This window comes from Felis catus, chromosome C2 (genome assembly GCF_018350175.1).
Source record: "Felis catus isolate Fca126 chromosome C2, F.catus_Fca126_mat1.0, whole genome shotgun sequence".
Lineage (NCBI taxonomy): Eukaryota > Metazoa > Chordata > Mammalia > Carnivora > Felidae > Felis > Felis catus.
Genome location: NC_058376.1, coordinates 20,645,580 through 20,667,644, shown reverse-complemented (window position 1 = coordinate 20,667,644; position 22,065 = coordinate 20,645,580). Strand labels below are relative to the sequence as shown.

The following is a 22,065-nucleotide window of genomic DNA, read 5'->3' as shown; positions in this document are numbered from 1 at the left end:
AGTTCCCTGAGTTTGTACCCATGGGTTAACAAGGCATATAGGAATAAGAAGCATCAGGATGAAAGCATCCAGGATTAGGTAAACAAGATTAGGTATTCAGAGTGGAAACACCCTCCGACTTAGTACAATAGCAAAAAGCTTCTTTCACAGGAAGGAAGGACCAAAATAGGTAAGTAAACAGGGCTATAGACCGAAGCAGGGCTCAGGGCGAAGTTGCCCATAGAGGAACTAATTAGCGAAAGAAAGGTGCCTTGTTGATCCTGAGGCAGCATGCTCTGTCTATCTTGTCCCCTGGGCAAGTTTAGGTGAACAGACTCTGGCCTCATGCCTACCGTAAACAACATCTGCCGGGCACCAGGATTTTGTTTTGTATCGACCCAAACCCCTAACACTGCCTATCTTCAAAACCCCCTTTCCCTCACACCCATGAGCCAATGACAGTGTCACTGTCTCTTTGTGCAGGTCCATCATGCTTGTAAGCCTTCTGATCCCAATAAAAACAGAGCGAGGACCCTTATTCAGGGCTTTTGTCTCCTCCCAGACATTAGCCGCTCTCACATTTAATTCTGTGTCCGCTCTCTTGCTGGACAAAAGAGAACTCCAGACCCAGAGTCTACTAACAGAAGGGTAGATGTGTGGTAGCCCACACTGGTTCCGTTTTGGTATGCAAATATTGACTTCCCATCTATGGGGAATAATTGCACTCTTCTCTCATTGGCCTCAGTCCTGGCCATATGTTATGGTTAGGCTGGTGAAATATGGGCACACATGATGGGCACCTCTGTTTGAAGGTGAAGAGCCAGTGCAGAGCTCGCCAGACCTTTCTTTCACTTGCTGTAGAATACGGAAGCATGTTTCAAAGTTAAGCCACAATCAACAACAGTCCCTTAATACTAATAAGCAGAGACCCCTTGCTGAACCTAGATAGACAAGTCGCACATGCAAAAAATAAATTTTCTTTTACAGTCATTGAGATTTTGGGGCCCTGTGTAATGCAGTAAAATATTTTATATCCTACTTGATTCAGCAACTGGGAGTGCCTTAGAGCTTGGAGAAAAAGTAACAAGCCTGAAAATAAAATAAATATACGATCTACATAGTACCACCCCTTAATTCTTTTGTTCAATACTCCAATATTTCCTGATGATACCGGTGCATGGATAACTTAAACAAAGCACACCATCTCTAACTTACAGCCTATCAGGATCATACTATCTTGGCATTAGATGGTCATGGCCCTGGGGACCAAACTAATGATAATCAAAGTCGAATAAGTCTAATCAGTCAATTTGGGGGGATAACTGTGAAAAATTTAAATAAAGTCATTAAAGTTTGAATTGGGAAATAAATAATTTAGAAAAAAATGCTGGAATGCAAATGAAACAAGGGAATATAAACAGGAATCTGCAATGCCAATCTGTCAAGTGGTAAGAACAATCAAGGTCCATAGATTTACAAAGGATGGCAGTACGGAAATTTTCAGAGCACCATAGAAAGTTCTTCTGGAAGCTTTTGCAAGATTGTCAAGTCTCTGTCTGGGGTCTTTCGATTAGAGGAAAATGCCATAGTTATTAGAAGGCAACATCCCAGGTGTCTAGTACATTATTTCCACTCTTTATGTCTAAGGGAAGGTATCTACCCTTGAGCTGAATTTCTAAGCCAAGAGAGTTAAGCCAGGAAAGCAACATGAACAAGTCTAATGTTTCATGCAATATGGAGTAGTAAAAATAACACAGATTTGGGTGCCAGAAAGCCCTGGGTTTGAACTCAAGATCCAAAATTGTCAACAAATACGCTGAGCTTTGCAGAAGAAGAAAATAGTTATTTAGGATCCCCTCTTTGCAAATTTAGAAATGGTGTATGTTTCTTTTATGACTACATATGGCATACTTGTATATATATATATTTTTTGTACTTTGTTTTTTTCAAGCTGTCTAGACATATTTTATTTATTTTTATTTATTTTTCTTTTTTCTTTTTTTTTCAGTATATGAAATTTATTGTCAAATTGGTTTCCATACAACACCCAGTGCTCATCCCAAAAGCTGCCCTCCTCAATACCCATCACCCACCCTCCCCTCCCTCCCACCCCCCATCAACCTTCAGTTTGTTCTCAGTTTTTAAGAGTCTCTTATGCTTTGGCTCAACATTGCTCCTCATCAGGGAAATACAAATCAAAACCACACTCAGATATCACCTCACGCCAGTCAGAGTGGCCAAAATGAACAAATCAGGAGACTATAGATGCTGGAGAGGATGTGGAGAAACCAGAACCCTCCTGCACTGTTGGTGGGAATGCAAATTGGTGCAGCCACTCTGGAAAACAGTGTGGAGGTTCCTCAAAAAATTACAAATAGACCTACCCTATGACCCAGCAATAGCACTGCTAGGAATTTACCCAAGGGATACAGGAGTACTGTCTAGACATATTTTAATGTAAGGGGCACATGTCCTTGATAGAGCAATAGATATAGGGATGTGTTTAATTCTAGAGTAGGGCTGGGAAAATCCCAGGAATCTAAATGTCAATGTACTAGTTGTAGAGTATTTTGCTTTATTTACCCCGTCTCTTCAGAGTAAGAAGAAGCTGTGTTTTAGGAAATACTTTCAGGTCTGGTATGCAAGTCTCCGTTAGTTAAACAATAATCTTAGCATTGTAGAGAAAGAAGCAATATCCAGTCATCGAGATAAATGATCACATGTAGAATATTTAACTTGTTTTAACACAGTGAAGACTGTGAATTTGGCTTGACACAGGAACAATATGCTGAAATAAAGTCCTCTCTTTTCTGATAGATACAGATTTCTACAGCTCCAGGCAACTGCAGTTCCCCAATTAGTTACGGAATAAAGATGAGGGTGGAAGAAAGGCTGGGAGTCTGGCTTTTTATTTCGATTCTTGCACTAACTCTACCTCCAGAACTGTCAAAACCCATTTGTACCTGTATAATAAGAAAATAGGAATTGTATCATCCCACCTCCTTGTTAGGGACTGGGGAGAGTGTAATAAATATAGCATGTATAAATGCATATGTAATGTGTACACATGTAATTTGTACTATGTGTTAAAAAGTCAAAATGTGTACAGGACTTTAACCTATTTTGGTAATTCTCACCTGCGGCTGATCTGAGATGAAGGTAAAAGAGTGATACTAAAATCCATCCAACTAAGTCAAGTTTTTTCCAGAAGTTTCAAATCATACTTGCTGTGAGGTATTTTACCCATACATGTATTTACCAAACAATAAAAGCTTGTTCCAGACGCATGTCAAGAAAAACCTGTGTATCAAAGTACAGGACAAATAATTCTCAAGAAAATAAGTAGAAAATAATATTCATTCCCAACGGTCTCAACTGAGGAAGGTGGGAACAGAACAACAGTGGAGGTAATATTCATACTAATATAAATAGCATCCTTAAAGAACTCTATATCTTGAACAACTAAGAAACTGGTTTTATTTGCATGGAAGTTGTTATTTGCTAAATTGTGCCCCCTACCCCACTCAAATTTATATGTTGAAGTCCTAACCCTCCGTGCCTCAACATGTGACTGTATTTGGAGATAGGGGTTTTTGAAGAGGTAATAAAGGTGAAACGAGGTCATATGTCTGGGCCTTAAACCAATTCGACTCCTGTCCTTGAAAGAAGAGGAGATAGGGACATGGACACACCCAGAATTAGAGGTAGCAGTGTGAGGTCACAGCAAGAACACAGTCATCTACAAGCCAAAGAGAGAAGCTTCAGAATGAAATCATCGCTACTGATGCTTTGACCTCAGTTTTGCCTCCAGAAATGTGAGAGAGTAAATATTGTTGTTTGAGCCACACAGTCAATGGCACTTTGTGATGGCAGCCCGAGCAAACGAGGACACAAAGTGCTTCTTGTGTTTTTCAACTTTTATAACGATACCCCCAGACGGATAATTTCTGAAAATAGTTAAATACCAATTTTTAAAAGAAGGTGAAATATTTGTATGCTTTGCATGTATATGTAATATATGTATGACAATACTGTAGACATTGCTTCACGTTGAGGATGTAAATAAAAGACACCTTCCAAGATTACTTGTCTAAATGTGGCGGTGCAGAGCACTACTTTGTTAACAGCTGTGGTAGCTTGCAAAAGTGGGTGCAACCTTCATCCCTTCCTGTGTCCATACCCTGTGCCATTTCTCCCATTGAAAGATATAATCTGTATTTTTCTACCTTTGAATTTGCACTGGCCTTGAGACTTGCCTTGGCTGATGGAATATACCAGAAATTACAGTGTGCCAGTTACCAGCCCAGGCCTCCAGAAACCTTGTGCATTTCTCCCTTTCTTGGAACTTGTCTTCTCCATGAACAAAAGCCATTCACTTGGTGGATGACAAGTGAGAGGACACCCAGCCATCTTTTTCACCTTAGCAGACCACCAACCAGGTACCAGGCATTAGAATTAAGCTAGGTTATTAATTTCCTCCTCATCCACCAACTATGAGCCTAGTTAAGATCAGGCAAGTCTGGTCCATATTATGTGAAATGTCCAGCAGACCTGTAGACTTATGAGCAGTAATAAGTGATGTTATTTAGCACTAAATTCTGGGGTATTTGCTTCACGGTTTGGTTGTACAACACTGAAGGCATTTGTGCTTTTAATCTGGAATTTACCTTTTGCTTCATCCCACTTTTAGAGAGTTTTTTTATTGTCATCTACTAGAGCTTTTAAAAAATTCAACATGAGTCGTCTCTCTATCATCTATCATCTATCTATCTATCTATCTATCTGTCTATCTATCTATCATCTATTTATCTATCCTCTATCAATCAATCATCTATCAATCAATCATCTATCTATCAGTCTATCTATCATCTATCTATCTATCATGTATTATCTATCAATCAATTTATCATCTATCAATCTATCATCAATCTATCATCTATCAATGAATCTATCTATCTATCATCTATCAGTCAATCAATCTATCATCTATCAATCTATCTATCATCTATCTATCCATCCATCTATCTATCTATCTAGTTATTTCTTTAGTATTACTTACCCCTTGTTATATATGTGGAAGTTGTACTCACCAGAATTTTTCCATTTAATCAATGAAATTTCTTTAGCTCAAAGCATGTGCTTTTGTGTGCACGTGCACACACAAACACACACACACACACACCCCAAAAATAGAAGTTAAATTACTTATTATCTAGCACAATTTAGTAAATTACTACAATCAATTTTTGAAAATTAATGGCTTTCTAGGTTATTTTCTTTCACTGCTAATTTACAACCAAGAGTCTCTTGAATCTACTATACACTGTGTAGTTCTTACCAGGGTGTATTATACGTAGCTGATGCTCAACCATTGTTTGTCTCCTGGATGAATTTATTGGAAAGAAAACTTGAGGGGGAAGACTGTGATTTCTCTTTTGTTTCTGTCTTCCACATGATTCATCAGGACTGTGAATGTGGTAGAATATAATAATGACCGTCTCGTGAATGTATAAATACATGAGAGCTGATGGCATGGCTTACAAGAATGGTCACATGAGAAGGTAAGAACTATGGACACTTATTTATCAACAACCCTTCTAAAGTAGGAGACAGTGTAGCCATGTTCCCTCCAACCATCCTCAATCTATTTCTTTACTTTCACTTCACTTATGATGGTATGAACCATCAAGACCCCTCATGTCTTTAAAACATTGAATCTGATCTTTTTCCTTCAGCTTAATATTAACAACTAATATTTTATTTGTTGTAGTTTTGGTTATTTTCATTTACCTTGAGGTAAAAATCTTAGCAGTGGTCCACCAATTAGATGCTCCAGATAGATATACTCCTGCTCTCTGGTTTTGTTTTTTGCTTTTATTTTTTTTAAGTTTACTTATTTATTTTAAGACAGAACAAGAGCAGCGAGAGTGTGAGCTTAGGAGGCGAAGAGAGAGAGGGAGAGAGAGAGCATCCAAAGTGGAGCTTGATCTCACACACCGTGAGATCATAACCTGCACCGAATCAAGAGTTGGATGCTTAAGTGACTGAGCCATGCAGATGCCCTGCTCCAGTTCCCTATTTAAGAGCTTTTAGGAGACCCAAAGTTGAGCCCTGTCTTGATTCTTCTGCCATGGATATGATACTTTATTTCTGAGTAGCAGTAGAACTCTGAGCCTAGTAAACCCCAAGTCCTTCCTTTCTACCCATACCATTTAACATTGACCTTTTTTCCTTGCTTAGAACATTGTTCCTGGAGTTCTTTGCCAAATGTAATCTCCTCGGCTACACCTTGGCACTCTGTATAGCTCCTGAAGCTGACTCTGCTGGGACAACAGATACATTTTTTTTTTCAATGACTAGTTACAGGATGTATTACTTTCGTAAGGCAGGTTTCACAAAATCCCATAGATTGGGTTGTTAATGTTATGGAAATTTAAGAAATGTCTTGTCTCATAGTTCTGGAGGTTTGAAATCCCAAGCCAAGATGTTGGCAGGGCCATGAGGGAACTATCTGCCCCAAGCCTCTCTCCTTGGCTTTTTGATGGTCGTCTTCACCCTGCATTTATTTTCACCACCTACCCTTTATTTGTGTTGTTTTGTCCAAATTCCCCTTTATGAGTCATATTGGGCTAGGACCCACACTAATGACATCACTTTAATGTGATGACCTCTATAAAGATGCTATCTCTAAAAGGATCACGTTCTCAGGTCAGGTCCTAGGGGTTGGGACTTAAATGCCTGAATTTTGAGGGAGGCGTAACACAACCCATAACACTGGTTATAACCTTGAATTGATAGTCCCGATGACATGGACTGACTTTCCCTTTTTCTTGTTATTGAGATGGAAGGACAAAAAATTATGCTAAACAGGAGCCAAAAAAAAAAAAAGTGAAAAAAATCGCTATACTCCACCCTGCTTCTACTTTGCATCTTGTTATGCAAAACAGCTCTTCTGTTTGATTTTGCTTTATTTTGATGACTGGAATGCTAAGATTAGACGATGGTTAACAAAGTTAAAATAGAGCAAGAAGGTGTAGAAATAAAACATCTAAAATCAAAGAAATAAATAATATTTTCTCACAATGATTTTAATAAACTGTTTAATTTAGACGGTGTTTAGATTCATAGATAGGTCGCAAGGGTGGTATGGAGAGCTACCCTTTCCCTCTCACCCAGATTCCCATATTGCAAACATTTTACACAAATTCGTGTGGACCATTTGTTATGACTAACAACCTGGTTTTATTCAAATACTATTAACTAAAAGCTACACTGAATTTAAAATTCAACATTTCTCTACTTTTTCCCTATTTTCCATTCTAGGATCCTATCCAGAATACCACATCACACTTAGTTGTCAAGCCTCTTTATTGTCCCTTGGTCTGTCATTATTTCTCAGGTTGTCCATGATTTTCACAAGGTGAACACTTCTGAGGAGTCCTGGTGAGGTATTTTGCAGAGTATCCCTCAATTTGGATTCTTCTCCCTCATAGTCAGACTGTCATTATGTCTGATGGACCAAATGCCATGGAGATGCAGTGCTCTTCTTGTCACATCATGTCATCTGTATTTGCTGTCAACATGACTGATCACCGATGTTCATCTTGATCCCTTGGCCAAAGTCGCACCAGCCAAGTTTACACAGTAAAGCTACTTTTTCTCCCTTTCTTTATAATATGTAGAAGCAAGTCAGTAAGTGCAACCCACCCTGAAGGTAAGGAGTGGCCATGTTGATTATTGAAAGTTGATTATTTCCTCCAAGACTTTTCTACAGTACTAGATGGTCCTTTCCTTTCCATGCGAAGGTACATGGAAAGTCTGGGCTTTTTAGTTCTTCATTCAGTTAAGATTTCTAGAAACATACAAACACAAGCAAAAGGCTTGTTGATTGTAGCAAAAGAATATTCCCGCAAAGTTCAGAATAAACACGCAGAAATGTTTTAAGTATCTCTGCTTTGTATATGTCATTACCCTTGAATACGGAGCATTGTGTAGCACTTGAATATTAAGTGATCAGCAGCTTTTAAGACTTTAGTAGAAATCACTCCCGGGCTAAGCTACACAAGTTCAACTTTCGAAACTATTATGTAATGACTTTTCTGAAGAACTATCTTTCCCTGACAGAATCAGGGTAGGCTAGCAAGCACTGAAAGACAGCAGTTTTTCCTTAAATAGCATAAAAGAGGACTTTTTCTCAGCCTTTACTACACTTTTAATGTATACCTAAATACACTGATGCATATTTTCAATTAACTAGAGGACTGACTTTTTGCCATGGCAGCAAAGTTGTATCTTCCCTTGCAACAATAATACAGTTTTGCGCTCCTTGGAAAAAAAAAATAGTGGCTTCAACAGCCAAATCTTCTCATTTTCTAGTCTAATTGAAAAAAAAAAAAACATTATTAGTTTTGGCCAAGTTTTGGTAGAATTCTTTACAAATAAAATGGTCAGTAGTAAAAAATCCATATCATTTAGAGAGCAAATTTGATTTAAAAAGCTGTAAATATGTGCAATTAACCAGTTGTGTTAAGCGTCCCTTAAGGGTCTATTCATTATACACAATGAGTTGGAGAAAGACACGCTATCTCCCAAGATTATACTAGCTGTTCCTATCCTTCACCCATATAAAGGCAGTGGCTCTGAAATTTTCTGCTGTCATGATATCCAGCTAGAGTTTGGGATATGAAGGAATACCTGACCCAAGGCCAGCCAATCTGTATGTTGTCCAGTGATCTAAAGCTCTAGATCCCCAGCCTTTCAGGCTAATGATGACTTACTATAACAAGGTATATAATAGGTATAAATAGATTATACCTATTAGATTCTCTCTGAGAGATTGAATGTGAAATAGAAATAATCAAGATTTTGGTATTTGGAAGATGAAATGCAAACAGAAGCCGAGACAACGGAGTTGAGTCATATTTATGACGGGACAATAGAATACATTTAAATAAACTCCATCCATTGGGGTCAATAGCATGATTATCCTGCCCCTCACATTTGTTATTTCAATGTGATGCTACTCCAGGGTTCTTGTTTTCTGAATTTCTGAGTGTAACCTTCCATTGGTAACTGAATGAATGGTAACTGATCTTTAAAACCAAAACAATCATTGACGTGAATGTTTTACACAGCAGCATGGGGTTTTCCTGTCATTGATGTGATCAAACATTTTGAACGGGATAATGGAATTTTAAAGTGTCCAGCTGTAATTATCACTTCCTTTTCCTCTAACAAAGGTCTCTTAATGTTTTGAATATTCACTTACCAAGGTTCAAGAGAAATGCGAAATTGCTATGTGAAGAAATGCTAAGAATTTCCTACTGATTTATTTATAAAGATGGGTTGCTCTGCAATCGCTGTGAGAACACAAGTTATCTGGAGTCAGAGATATTATTCCAGGAGAGACTATCAATCTTATACTTGCAAGTTTGAAATCCAAAGAAAATCTGTTAATCTCAACCAAGATATTATGTCCTCTCATAAATTTAACTTAACATGACTGATTCCAAGGAGTTGCTAACACCTGGGTGGGGAACATTTTACTTTAAAAAATTGGTAAATGTTATTCTTCCCATTTCTTGGTGTATTGATTTGAATGAAGTGATGAAGTCTTCAGTTGTTAGCTAATCACTACTTCATTAAGATATTTTCTTTTATGTTTGCTCTTATAATGGAAGTTATATGGAAGGGGAAAGTATGTGAATAATTCCTCAGCATTAACTAATGGCTGAATATCATGTTGCTTCCATTGATAAAGTTTTACATATTAATATCTAAAAGAATTTATTGCTTTGATCTTAAACTAATGTTGTATTTCCTTTTAATAGATACATTTACTACATTAATTCACACCATGGTTGGACAAGGCAGCATTTTAAACGGGATTTGAATCATAGGCTTTAAATCTGATTGAATTAAGTATAACTCCAATCTCTGTAGTATATACTCATTTACTCATCTAGCTTTACTAGCCATATGACTTTTGGCAGGTCCCTTAAGTTATTTATCTATCAGATTTTCCATTTGCAAAGTGAGAAGAGGATTAAATGGGATAATATATAGAAAACATTTAGAGGCTATAAAAAATGTTTAGCATACTTATTTTCAACAGGCGTACATTCTTTTGGGGCAGAAGATAGATTAAATGTATAAATATTGTATATGAGATATACAACACAGGAAGAAAAGGACCAAAGGGAGAATGACAAAAAACAAAAACAAAACAAACAAACAAACAACAACAACAAAAAGGAGAAGGAAAAGATTGGCAAAACAACAGACAGAAAGTTTCTCAAGAACCTGTCCTGCAGAATGATGTGACGTGAGTTTGAGAGGTTTCCACAATAAGCCATGAAGGATGTTGCAGGCCTAAGTAATGTGCAGAGTTTACAATATCATCGAAGTTTACCAAAAATAGGGATAAATTAGGACTAGCCAGACTTCTTTTCCTTAACTGTGCTTTGCTTATCTTTTTCTTTTTTTTCCCCCTCTATACTTTGATGGAAGCAGAAGGTTAGGAATAAAGTAAGGTGTGAAAGCACATGAAGCTTATACCTTCCCAGAAAAATTAGCTAAAAATAACTGAACACTTTAGAAAAATAAGGTAATAAATGCAACTGTGGTCCAAAAATAGTACCCACCAGATTTCTGAGCTTTTTAAACTTCCCCTTTCAAAATCTGTCTATTAGTTATTAAGTTAGAATAAAGGCAGACAAAATGTGGTATTTGAAACAGCATAGAGTCCAGAGTGTGGACGATGGCAATCCACTATAGAGGGTGGTATGGGAATTGATCTTGGGAGGTGGTCACAGGGGTGTTAATTTCAGTGTGCCCTAAAGTGCTGGTCCTTTTCATGTGGCCCCAGCATGCATCTCTTCCCCACTGGGAATAACAGCATGTCCACTACCACTGTTAAGAAGCACTGGTTCAAAAGATAAAGCTAAATTAGAGTGATCTAAAGATGAATATCAAAAGACGGTGAATTCATGGCATCAACTTAATTAATCTAACTGGTGATGCATCTTGATTCAGAATAGCCCCCACAGCCTTCACAAATACATTTTTTAATATTGCTAAAAAGAATAATTGCGGGGACACCTGGGCGGCTCAGTTGGCTACGTGACTGACCCTTCATTTCGGCCCAGGTAATCCCCTGGTTCATGAAATCAAGTCCCATGTTGGCTCCAGGCTAACAGAGCAGAATCTGTTTGGGATTCTCTCTCTGCCCTTCCCTTCCTTGCACTCTCTAAAAACAAAACAAACAAACATTGAAAGAAAAAAAAAAGAATAATCGTGCCAGAAATTAAGAGATGCATGATAGAAATGTAAAGTATGAAGGCTAATTTCTACTAGAAAGTTCAAGCAGGAACCAAAATGTGTAAAAATCAGCATATACAATTTCATTTCTAATTTTATCAGAAAATGTTGTGGATTATCATAGAGTCCAGAGGGAGAAATCCCAGTATCGTTACATTAAAACCATTTCTAACTCTTCTTCCCATTAAAAAGGAAGAAAGCTGAAGAACTCTTTAAACCCTTTGATCAGAAACTTGTGAGTGTAAGTAAATTTTCGCGTATCAGGTAATCGTTGCATTATTAGATGGATACATTCTCTATTGGCAAGTTGTCGAGGACTCTTTTCAATTATCCTTTCAAAACCTTGAGTCGAGATTCTACATTTGTCAGTCCACACTGGCTCTTGATATCAATTAATGACTTTGGAAATATCAATTATGTGTGGCTGATATGAAACCCACGGCATAATTCTATGTTTAAAGACTTTAGAGTTATAGAATATTACCAAAACGGTGGGGAGAAAAGACAGATTGTTATTTGTGCCTTCACTTAATATTCTCAGTAGAGATTTTCAATGTTTCTGGTGTCTCACGTGCACAAATAGGCTGGAGAACATTCTACCTTCTCATCTTCAGTGACGTAACAACTATAAACACACACTATTCCCATCTCCGACTACGGGGAACTCAGCCCTGCTGCTGCTTCTGTGGACCTGATGCTACATCCACAACAAGGTCATGCTTCCTGTGGGTTGTTCATATTGATGACCCTGTACAATGGGAACAGTGATGCAGCCCCATTCCTACAAGACAGGGAGTTCTTCCACAGAGGACGTGCACTTGAAGATATCTAATTGGCCTGATCAAACCAGTCTTGGAAGTGTGCTGGAGTCCCAGGGTGCTTCCTACATATCCTCCTGCGAGCCCTACCCCCTTTACAGTTGCTAGAACTGTAAGTCAGTCTCATTGCTCTGCCCACCTTCTCTGGCTCCTTCACCGTGTTGAACAGGGACTCCCCCAATAAATCTTGTGCACCTCTCATTCCATTTTTGATTTTGCTTCTAGAAGAAACTAACCTAACATATCATTGTGAATATATCACACCTTGATCACGGATATCAACTGGATGAATAATTAGGCCTTAATATCATTTTACGTAACTCAAGGAAATTCAAGTGTTGCATTCAATACATCCAATTATCCAGACACTCAGTAATTATTGAGGTCTGACTATGTGTCATACGGACACAGTTTCACATAACTCACACGGTCTCATAGTTGGAATCACCGTCTTGATAAAAATTTTCATCTCTGATTTTTACGACTGTCAAAAGTATCTCTAATCAAAGAAAATTTTCCAGGACAATTTTAAATGTATTTTTAATTTACACTCATCTGTAGGCCTCATTATGATCTAACAATGAGATGATTGGATAGACCTGTGTCTTTTACTTGGATGACTTAACCTGAGTATCAGAGTCTTGTTTGGCAGGGTCTCTTCTGTTCTAATCATCAGTTCTCAGTAAAACTATGATACATGTTCCTTCATAGCAGGATTCCTCAACCTCAGCACTATTGATTTCTTGGACTGTATGATTCTTTGTTGTGGTGACTGTTCTATGTACTGTCAAATGTTTAACAGCATCCTTGGCCTCTGCCCACTACATGACAAGAGCAATCCTGCAGTCGTGACAATTAAAAAATGTCTCAAGACATTGCCAAATATCCCCCGAGAAGGAAAATTGTTTGAGAATCACTGTTTTTAAGAACTTCTTGGAAACCAAAAAATAGAATTATTGAAATTAAAATATAACAAATTGTTTACTAAGTGGTTAAATGGGATATTAAAGAGTGTGTGTGTGTGTGTGTGTGTGTGTGTGTGTTTACGTGTGGGTGCATCATTTATGGCTTAGGGAAATGTAAGCACCTTCTCTGAAACCTATTCAATTCTTACTTTACAGCTGATCCGTGTTATGCTCCTGGTTCTGTGTTATTCTGTTTTGGATTCTTGAGCTGAAAACGTAATTGCTATTGGTTTGATCCCTTATTTGTATCAGAAAGAAGAATCTACCAATGGATAATTCTCCCTTTCTGTTTTCGTTCCCTAAGATTCAGAATTTCAAAAAAGAATTTTTTTATCAACATTTAGTTTTATTTTGTTTAACTATTTATTTAATTAGGGGATATTTATCGAGGGTCTTTTATGTGCCCTCTCTGTACAAGGTACTGGACACATGAATGAACAAAACAAAGCAAACCATCTTGCCCTTGTAAAGTTTGTATTGTGTACCTGCAGAGTTTAAGGATGTTCACTCTTCTCAAAGTGTGCCCACTGGAACCACATCCAAATTCCAAGCCATGCCTTCTTCTTCTACACTGATTAAGTGATATGGGTAGTGGAAAATGATGGACTATGGATAGAAAGGTGTTAATGAAGAAGTACTTGTGAACGTACTGAATAGAGACACAAAAATAATAACATCCACATTGAACGCTATTTCAGAAAGTCTTCACCCATTATTTGAAAAATCAATACTAATTTCCTCTGTGGCCTTGATTAATTACATCCCTGGCTCCTAGAGCCTCTGGCTTTGCTGTTTAACCATTTCTTACACAATTATTCATTTGCTCAGGACAGAAAGGTAGAAACCTTCCTGCATTTGGAGAATGAAGGGGAAAATCAGATATAGGCTGAAGCACTCATACATTTCACACCTACAGCTTTAGAAGGACTGGCCTCAAAGTAATGCTATCACAGCAACCCATGCCAGTAGTAATTATGATATAAAATGCTATATACAAGGGATTTTGTCCCATTTAACTTCTTACGTTTACCTTTATCAAAGAGCAACATAAGAATTTCTCCAAGTCACAGGCATTTTACAATTTTTATTTTCTTTTATCAAATGATAATTCAGTATCACACTTGTGGAATCAGTCTCAATTAACTAGAACTATAGCTGGATTATTTCACCTCATTCAAATGAAAACAATCTCTCTCTTTTTCATATACATACTCACAAATACAGTCACATATAAACACACACACACACACACACACACACACACACACACAAACACACATTCCCATAAAAACTTAGTTAAAAACCAAACACGTGATATAATGATATAATGATGTTCCCAATTTCATCTCTCCTCACAAGATAACCAACTAGCAACTATCCATAGACAAGACATCAGTGTGAAAATCCATGAACCTGGGGATGAGGCTGAAATATCTTGCCTTGACCACAGATATCAAGAAGAACCACATTACAAAGGTAAGAGGAACAGTTTCACTTTGACGATAAAGCCTCTCCTTAAAACCAGCACAGTGCTGCATAAGAAGGCCTTCTGGTCCTTCCAGTGGGAAAACAGAACCCAAGATGGACATCTAGCTTCCCCAGGATTTTAGGACACTTCCCAGGAAGAAACAAAATTGATTAGCCTGTAGCTAGAGTTGCCAAAAAAAGGAGAGAGGATGTAAATCGATAAAATTGTAAATGAAAAAAGAAAAATTACATTGGTGCCCCAAATACGAAGAATCATAAGTGAATACGATGAAAAATTATATGACAATAAATTGGATAACAAAGAAGAAATGGAAAAATTCTTGGAAACATACAATCTACCAGGACTGAATCGTGAAGAAGTAGAAAATCTGAGCAGATCAATAACAAGCATTGAAATTGATTCAGTTATCAACTCCTTTCCCCCTCCTCAAAATAAAGCCCAAGACCAGATGGCTTCACTGGTGATTTCTGCCAAATATTTGAAGAATTAACACTAATCCTTTCCAAATGCTTCCAAAAAAGGGAACACTCCTAAACTCATTCTACAGGGCCAGCATTACTCTGACACCTGAAGCCAGATAAAGACACAAGAAAAAAAAGTAGATGAATATCCCTGATGAAAAGTTTTCAACAAAATACTAGCAAATCAAATTTAATACCATAATGAAAACAGTGCACATGATGACCAAGTGGGATTCATTTCTGATATGCAAAGATGGTTCAACATATGTAAATTAATGCATGTAATATACCATATTAATAATCCAAAACAGTAAAATCATATGATCATTACAATAAATGTAGAAAAAACATTCGACAGAATTTAACACAGTTTCATAGTAAAAATTCTCAACAAATTATGTGTAAATGGATGCATAATAATAAATAATAAATAATAATAATAAATAACATAATAAAGACTTTCTGACAAGCCACAGCTAACATCATATACAATGGTAAAAATCTGAAAGCATTTCCTTTAAGATGAAGGACAAATCAAGAGTTCCCATTCTCAACATGCTTGTTCAACATAGCACTGGAAGTCCCACCCAGAGATATCAGACATGAAAAGAAAAAAAAAAAAAGACATCCAAATTGGAAAGGAAAAAGTAAAACTGTCCCTATTTGCAGATGACATGGTTCCATACACACACACACACACACACACACACACGCACACACACGCACACACACACACGTATAACTCTAAAGACTCAAAACAAAAATGAAAAACAAAATCGTATAAGAACTAATAAACAATTTCAGGAAAGTTTCAGGGCACAAAATCAACATACAAAAAACAGTTGCATTTCTAGGTACTAACAGTGAACTATCTGTAGCAGAAAAAAAGAGAACAATGGTATTTGCAATAGCATCAAAAACAGTAAAGCATTTGGCAATAAATTTAACCAAGGAAGTGAAAGACCCATATACACAAAACGGTCAGACATTGATGAAAGAAAGTGAAGAAGATACAAATACATGGAAAGATATCCCAAGTTCGTGGATTGAAGGAATTTAATGTGTTAGTCATATTAATGAAATTTTATACAGAAATAGAAAAAAATAGGGGCTTCTGGGTGGAGGTCCATCTTGTCCATATATACGAAAAAAAAAACTGATATGAGACCATAAAATAGCATCACTTCGCGAATAGCATAAAAGTAAATTTTTTGGTTTGTTTTTTGTTTTTGTAAATTACTTGCTAGTGATAGCTTTGGACTGCAATTTGCTACCATTTTCATTGGATTTAAAACAAAGTAGAAAGTTATCCAGAAAACTTAATTAGTATCCTAATTTCTAAACACTTTTGCCTCACGCCATTCTAGCATACAACTAAAATATAAAAAGTCTTTACACCGACGTATTAAAATACCAGCAGCTTTTTTAGAAAAATGGAAAAAGAGAAAACAAAGTAGTATGAGTTCGGGAAAGAACTCTCAGAATTAAGAGGCCACGACTATAAAAACAACCTCAGTCAAATCACCAATTGATATGTATTAAAACTCAGGGGGTCACCTGGGTGGCTCAGTCAGTCAAAGCGTCCAACTTCGGCTCAGGTAGTGGTCTCACAGTTCACGGGTTCAAGCCCCCCATCCGGCTCTGTGCTGACAGCTTGGAGCCTGGAGCCCGCTTCGGATTCTGTGTCCCCCTCCCTCTCTGCCCCTCTCCCACTTGCACTATGGGTCTGTCTCTCTTTCAAAAATAAATAGACATTAAAAACAAAACGCAGAGCCCTTGATCTTTAGAATTGTGAAGCTCAAGTTCCACTTCTCAACGTTCTTCTAGAACTTACTTTGAAAACATAATGTTTAAAAGGCCCTGGTGAGGTGTCATAGAGGACTCTGTGAGTTTTTACCTTTTCTACACAGTCATGAATATATTTATCAGATTTCCATGGCCTCTTCAAAACTATTTTCAAAACACAGTGTGAGACCTCAAAGGAACTATTTAGTGAAGCTATATTCCAAACTATAGCTCCGTGGATATGTGTACTCCTAGCGGTTACCAGTGGCCCTTCGCTAGTAAAAAGGAAGATTTACCTCGGCAATGATCAGCAGTGGTTCCACACATTATTTTCAATCAGCAGTTTTTCTTGAATAACTCTCACCGGACAGGCCATGATGCACAACCACTTTGATAGATTCTGTTAGGAAGACGGAGAACAGTTATTCCTCCAGGCAAAACCTGCCAAAGGAGAGCGTTTCACTGCCGCAAATCCAGAGAGAGGAGAAATTTGACTCAAGTTTGATACAAGGGGTCAGGTCATAGCTGATTAGAATATGAAATCAATAATTGAGTATGATTTTATCATCCTACTGAAATACAATAAAGTAACCAAAATGAGTATGCTGTCAGCCTGAGACTAGTATAATTAAATGAGATTAATTTGACAAAAGAAGCCTTTAAACTTAATATATCAAACACATGACATATTTATGTTTTTCACTGCAGACAGCAAAAATAATAATAATAATAAAATAAATAACACTTGTTTACCAAAAAATCACCACAGATTATGTATCAGTCAGGAAGTAGACTTTGAAAGAAATTAAACTGCCTTTGAAAATCCTAATAAATTTAGGATTTTTAGAAATGCACATTCAGGTTTATGAGGAATATGACATCTCCGAAAAGAATGATTTGATACTAAAGGCTTCTCTTGAATTTAACTGGTATTTCTCCCATAGCATCTAGTCCAAGGCTAGGCCTAGAATGTAAATTATTCTTAGCAATACTTGTTAGTTAACTCTTTCTTTGATATTTCTTAAGAATATCTGCAAATATTAATTTTATTCTTTATATCTACCAAAAGTATATATTTCCCCTATCAATTGTATCCATTTTTGATTATATTTATCACAAAATCAGCTGCCACCTATAATACCATATCCTCTCCAAATACACTTTAAAATAAAAACCAAACTTGAAAATACAAAAATAAGAGAATCATTAATTTTGGACAATATTATAACTTATATGATTTTTAAAAGTAAAGTACATTTTTTAAATGTTTATTTATTCTTGAGAGAGAGAGAGAGAGAGAGACAGAGCACAAGCGGGGGAGGGGCAGAGAGAGATGGAGACACAGAGTCTGAAGCAGGCTCCATGCTCTGAGCTGTCAGCACAGAGCCCGATGCGGGGCTTGAACCCATGAACCATGAGATCACGACCTGAGCCGAAGTCGGATGCTTAACTATATTGATGAACAACCACCAAAACAAATAAATACACCTACATGCACACACATATAGACACAACCCAAAAGACAAAGCTGCAACATTAGTGGCCAACCCATTCATGTAGCAGGAACAAATTATTATTTTAAAGTTATCAACAATTCATTTCTGTTGTCAAAGACAGATCCTTGACATATAGAGCTGCAAAAACAAACAAACAAACAAACAAACAAACAAACAAGTAGTTGGTCATGTATGTACCTTCTGCTTTCCTGGGTGGAAATTGAAGTTTATCTCTGGACAGACCCTTCCTCAACTAAGAGATGGACCACTTGGTGAGCTTATGCAAACAGGCAGTATAATTCTCAGGGAAGCCTTGAATGCTGCCCGGGGAAAGATATATCATGTCCTGTGATCACCTAACCTGGCTCTAGACCACATAAAACTTTCAGAAGTCCAAGTAGTGCTTTCCTCTGAAGGAAGTGCTGTTTCAGATATCACTCAGGGACACATCAAAGCAGCAGGCCTTAATCTGGGGATAGGAAGAATGCATTTCACTCTCTGAGTTCATGATGTGGGATTTGCACTCTGCAGAGGAACAATACAGTTGAACTGGACTCCTGAAAAGTGAAAGTTGACCCCTGAGAAATGGCTGGAGGAAGTCGAGGGAGCCACGGAGTAAAGACGGTAAGAAATCCTGGTAAAATAGGAACAGTGAAACCTAGGAGCCAGTTTGTGTGTGTGTGTGTGTGTGTGTGTGCGCGCGCGCACACTTTTATTTATTTATTTATTTTGCATTTTATTTTCATTCTCAGATTCCCAATTTTTCAGAAAGTTATTTATTTTTATTTTTGTCTTTTATCCTAGCTTCATCCAGGCTTTTCTTTAGTGAAGAGCATGTGTGTGTATGTGTGTGTGTGTGTGTGTGTGTGTGTGTGTTTGCAGGAATGGCTTTGCTTGTAATATATAACGATATATGCACAAGGCCACTGGTTGGGGAAATGGTTTTCAAAAATAAAAAGTAATCATCAGAGAGGCTCAGAGTAGGAGTTTCAAGCAACAGAGGACATGGAGGTACTTATGATGAATTTGTTGGAAATATAATCATTCCCGGGACAAGACTGTATAAAAATCAAGACCTTAAAGCCATCACACACAAAGAGACAACCCAAACTATGTTTTATATTATCCAGTTTATAAAGACAAGAGTGACCACTGAAGGTATGAGAACTGGACATTAAGTTGTTGCTTTTAAGAAGACGTTGATGTTGGAAGAAAATGAAACTCAGACAGTTATTTGCCCCCAAAACCCTCCTTCCGCTTGCCTATGATATTCCACTTGCCCAGAAACATAAGCAACAAGGTAGACCCAATTTTTTTTGAGATGATTCTGTTAGAATAATTGAAAAGTCCACTTTGTGATTTATTTGTTGTTTTATGTTATCACCATTGCATTAATTAGAAATTGTGTCTCCACATCATTAGGATCATAACGAAAGAGGAAAATCTTGAAATACATAAACTACAAACCCAAAGCTTCAGATTATATCCCATATCAAAGGCTCAAAATAGCTCATGTAAAACCAATAAATCAGGTAGGTAGTAATTAGACATGAAATCTTTCAGTTTTCATTTGCCATACTGCCTTTGGTTTTCCTTTGCCTTGTTTTATTTTTCTTGAATTCAAGCAGTAAACAAAGTGTGTGAATAAAACTGTTGGTCTGGACTCACGCTGAAAAGGCTGTCAGCTCAGCAAACATCATCCGCTTAAGATAAGATGCCTTTACTTTAGACAGAACTCTTGTAACTATATTGCCATCTATATAATCATTTAAAAAAACCCTCTACTGCTATATGTTCCAGGAAGTTGGCTTAGATTCAAGTTTTTAATCCCTTTTGCTTCTTATTTTCAGCAGGTGTTAAAATCAAGGACAGACAGAGACCAGCCTTGAAGGTTCCCAGAGAGGACAGAGACAGTTTAGTCGCGCAGGCAGAGCTTAATTTAGTGTATTTTGCAAGGCTAACTTGACCTGGGTCATTTCTTGTTTTTGCCTCTGGAAATGATAAGCAAAACTTGGCTTGTTTCACAAGGCTGATATGAGGTAGCCACTGAAAAGTGTAATACTGTAACCAATCACTGTGAAGAATAAGCAGTCTCCATTTTCTCACTATATAAGCTGTTTTATAAAAGTATACCCCTTAGCCTCATTCTGTGTCCTGGTGTGAGTGCTCCTGGTTTGCAAACTGTCTTCTTAGTATGTGCACAATAAGTGTTTACGAATTACTACCTACCTGATTCATTGGTTTTACATAAGCTATTTTAAACCTTTGGCATGGGGTATCGATCCCTGGCATTAACAAGTAACTGTGGTATAAAATAAGGGAACAATAGAAGCTTGGGAGTAAATCAGACATCAACTCACCTTCCAAGGTGATAATATCTTATATATCACCACAGTAATAAATAGGTATGGTTCTGGGAAAACTTGTTATTATTTCCATTTGGTCTCAAGGTGCATCAAACCACTCAGAAAAGGAAATTCACTTTAATGCCCGTAGGTCTAAAAAAATAAAAAGCACACTCAGGAATTTGAACTAAGTAAAAATACATTTCTGGAGGTCTATAAATATTCATCTAACAAATCATTGATTAGATTTTAATACTGTACTAAATAACTTAATAATTTTATTGATTAGAATGTCAATCATTAAGAGAAATATTGCATATATTATATTGCATCTTGAATATGACTTTTTTGGGTAATCTGGGTTTTTTTTCTCAATGCTTAAAACAATGAAATAATTTTTTAAATAAGAAATTTAAAAGTTATTCTTTAATTAAAAAGTAATTATAGATTCATAAGAAATTTCAAAAGTAGCACAGAGAGAACGGTGTAACTAGTTTTATTTTTTTTCCCAATGATATGCAACTATAGCGCAATATAAAAATCATGAACGTGACCTTGGATAATGTGTGTGCACAGTGTGATTCCATTTTATCCCATATGAAGTTTGGTATAATAAGTAACAATGGAGACACAGGGCTATCCCATCACAGTGAAACTCTCCCCCATGTTTCCCCTCTGTAGTACATCTCACCTTCACTCCACCCTCCACCCCATCTCCTGTAATGGTTCATTTTACATGTCAACCTGATTGGGTCTTGAGGTGCCCAGGTATTTGATCAAATGTTATTCTGGGTGTGTCTGCGAGGGGGTTTCTGGATGAGATTAACATTTGAGTGGTAGACTGGATGAAGTATATTGACTTCCCTACTGTGGCTGCACCTCATCTAATCCATTTTATCCACTTAGTCTGAGCAGAATAAAAGACCAAGAAAGAATTATTTCTATGTACCTGTCCATAAGCTGGGATGTCAGTCTTCTTTTGGACTTCTTTTGGACTTGGATTCAGACTGGAACTAAACCATAGTTTCTCCTGAGTCTCCAGCTTACAGACTGCAGATCTTGGACTTCTCAGTCTCCATAACTATGTGAATCAATTCCTTATAGTATATGTCTTTATGTAGTAATATATATTAGCATTTATGTGCCATATATATATACATATATGTATATATATTATATACATATATATACATACACATGTAAATGTATATATTTATTGGTCGCATTTCTCTAGAGAATATATACAATATATAATATATATAAATAATATACATATTTAGTGTATATTTAGTTATATGGTTATATTTGGTTATATTTCTCTAAATAATTCAGATAAATACTACCCTTAACCTCTAACAATCAGTATATTGTTTTCTATCTCTATAATTCTCTATCTCTATCTCTATAA

General features: G+C 36.9%; 1 long non-coding RNA gene across 1 annotated transcript in view; it reads left to right on the top strand.

The window, feature by feature from the left end:
* Positions 1–18,710: 18,710 nt before the first annotated feature.
* LOC123379893 overlaps positions 18,711–22,065 on the top strand; it is a 41,099-nt gene continuing 37,744 nt past the window's right edge. Inside the window, exon 1 of the long non-coding RNA XR_006584911.1 lies at positions 18,711–18,936. This is a non-coding gene — a long non-coding RNA (uncharacterized LOC123379893). The remainder of the gene's footprint in view (positions 18,937–22,065) is intronic.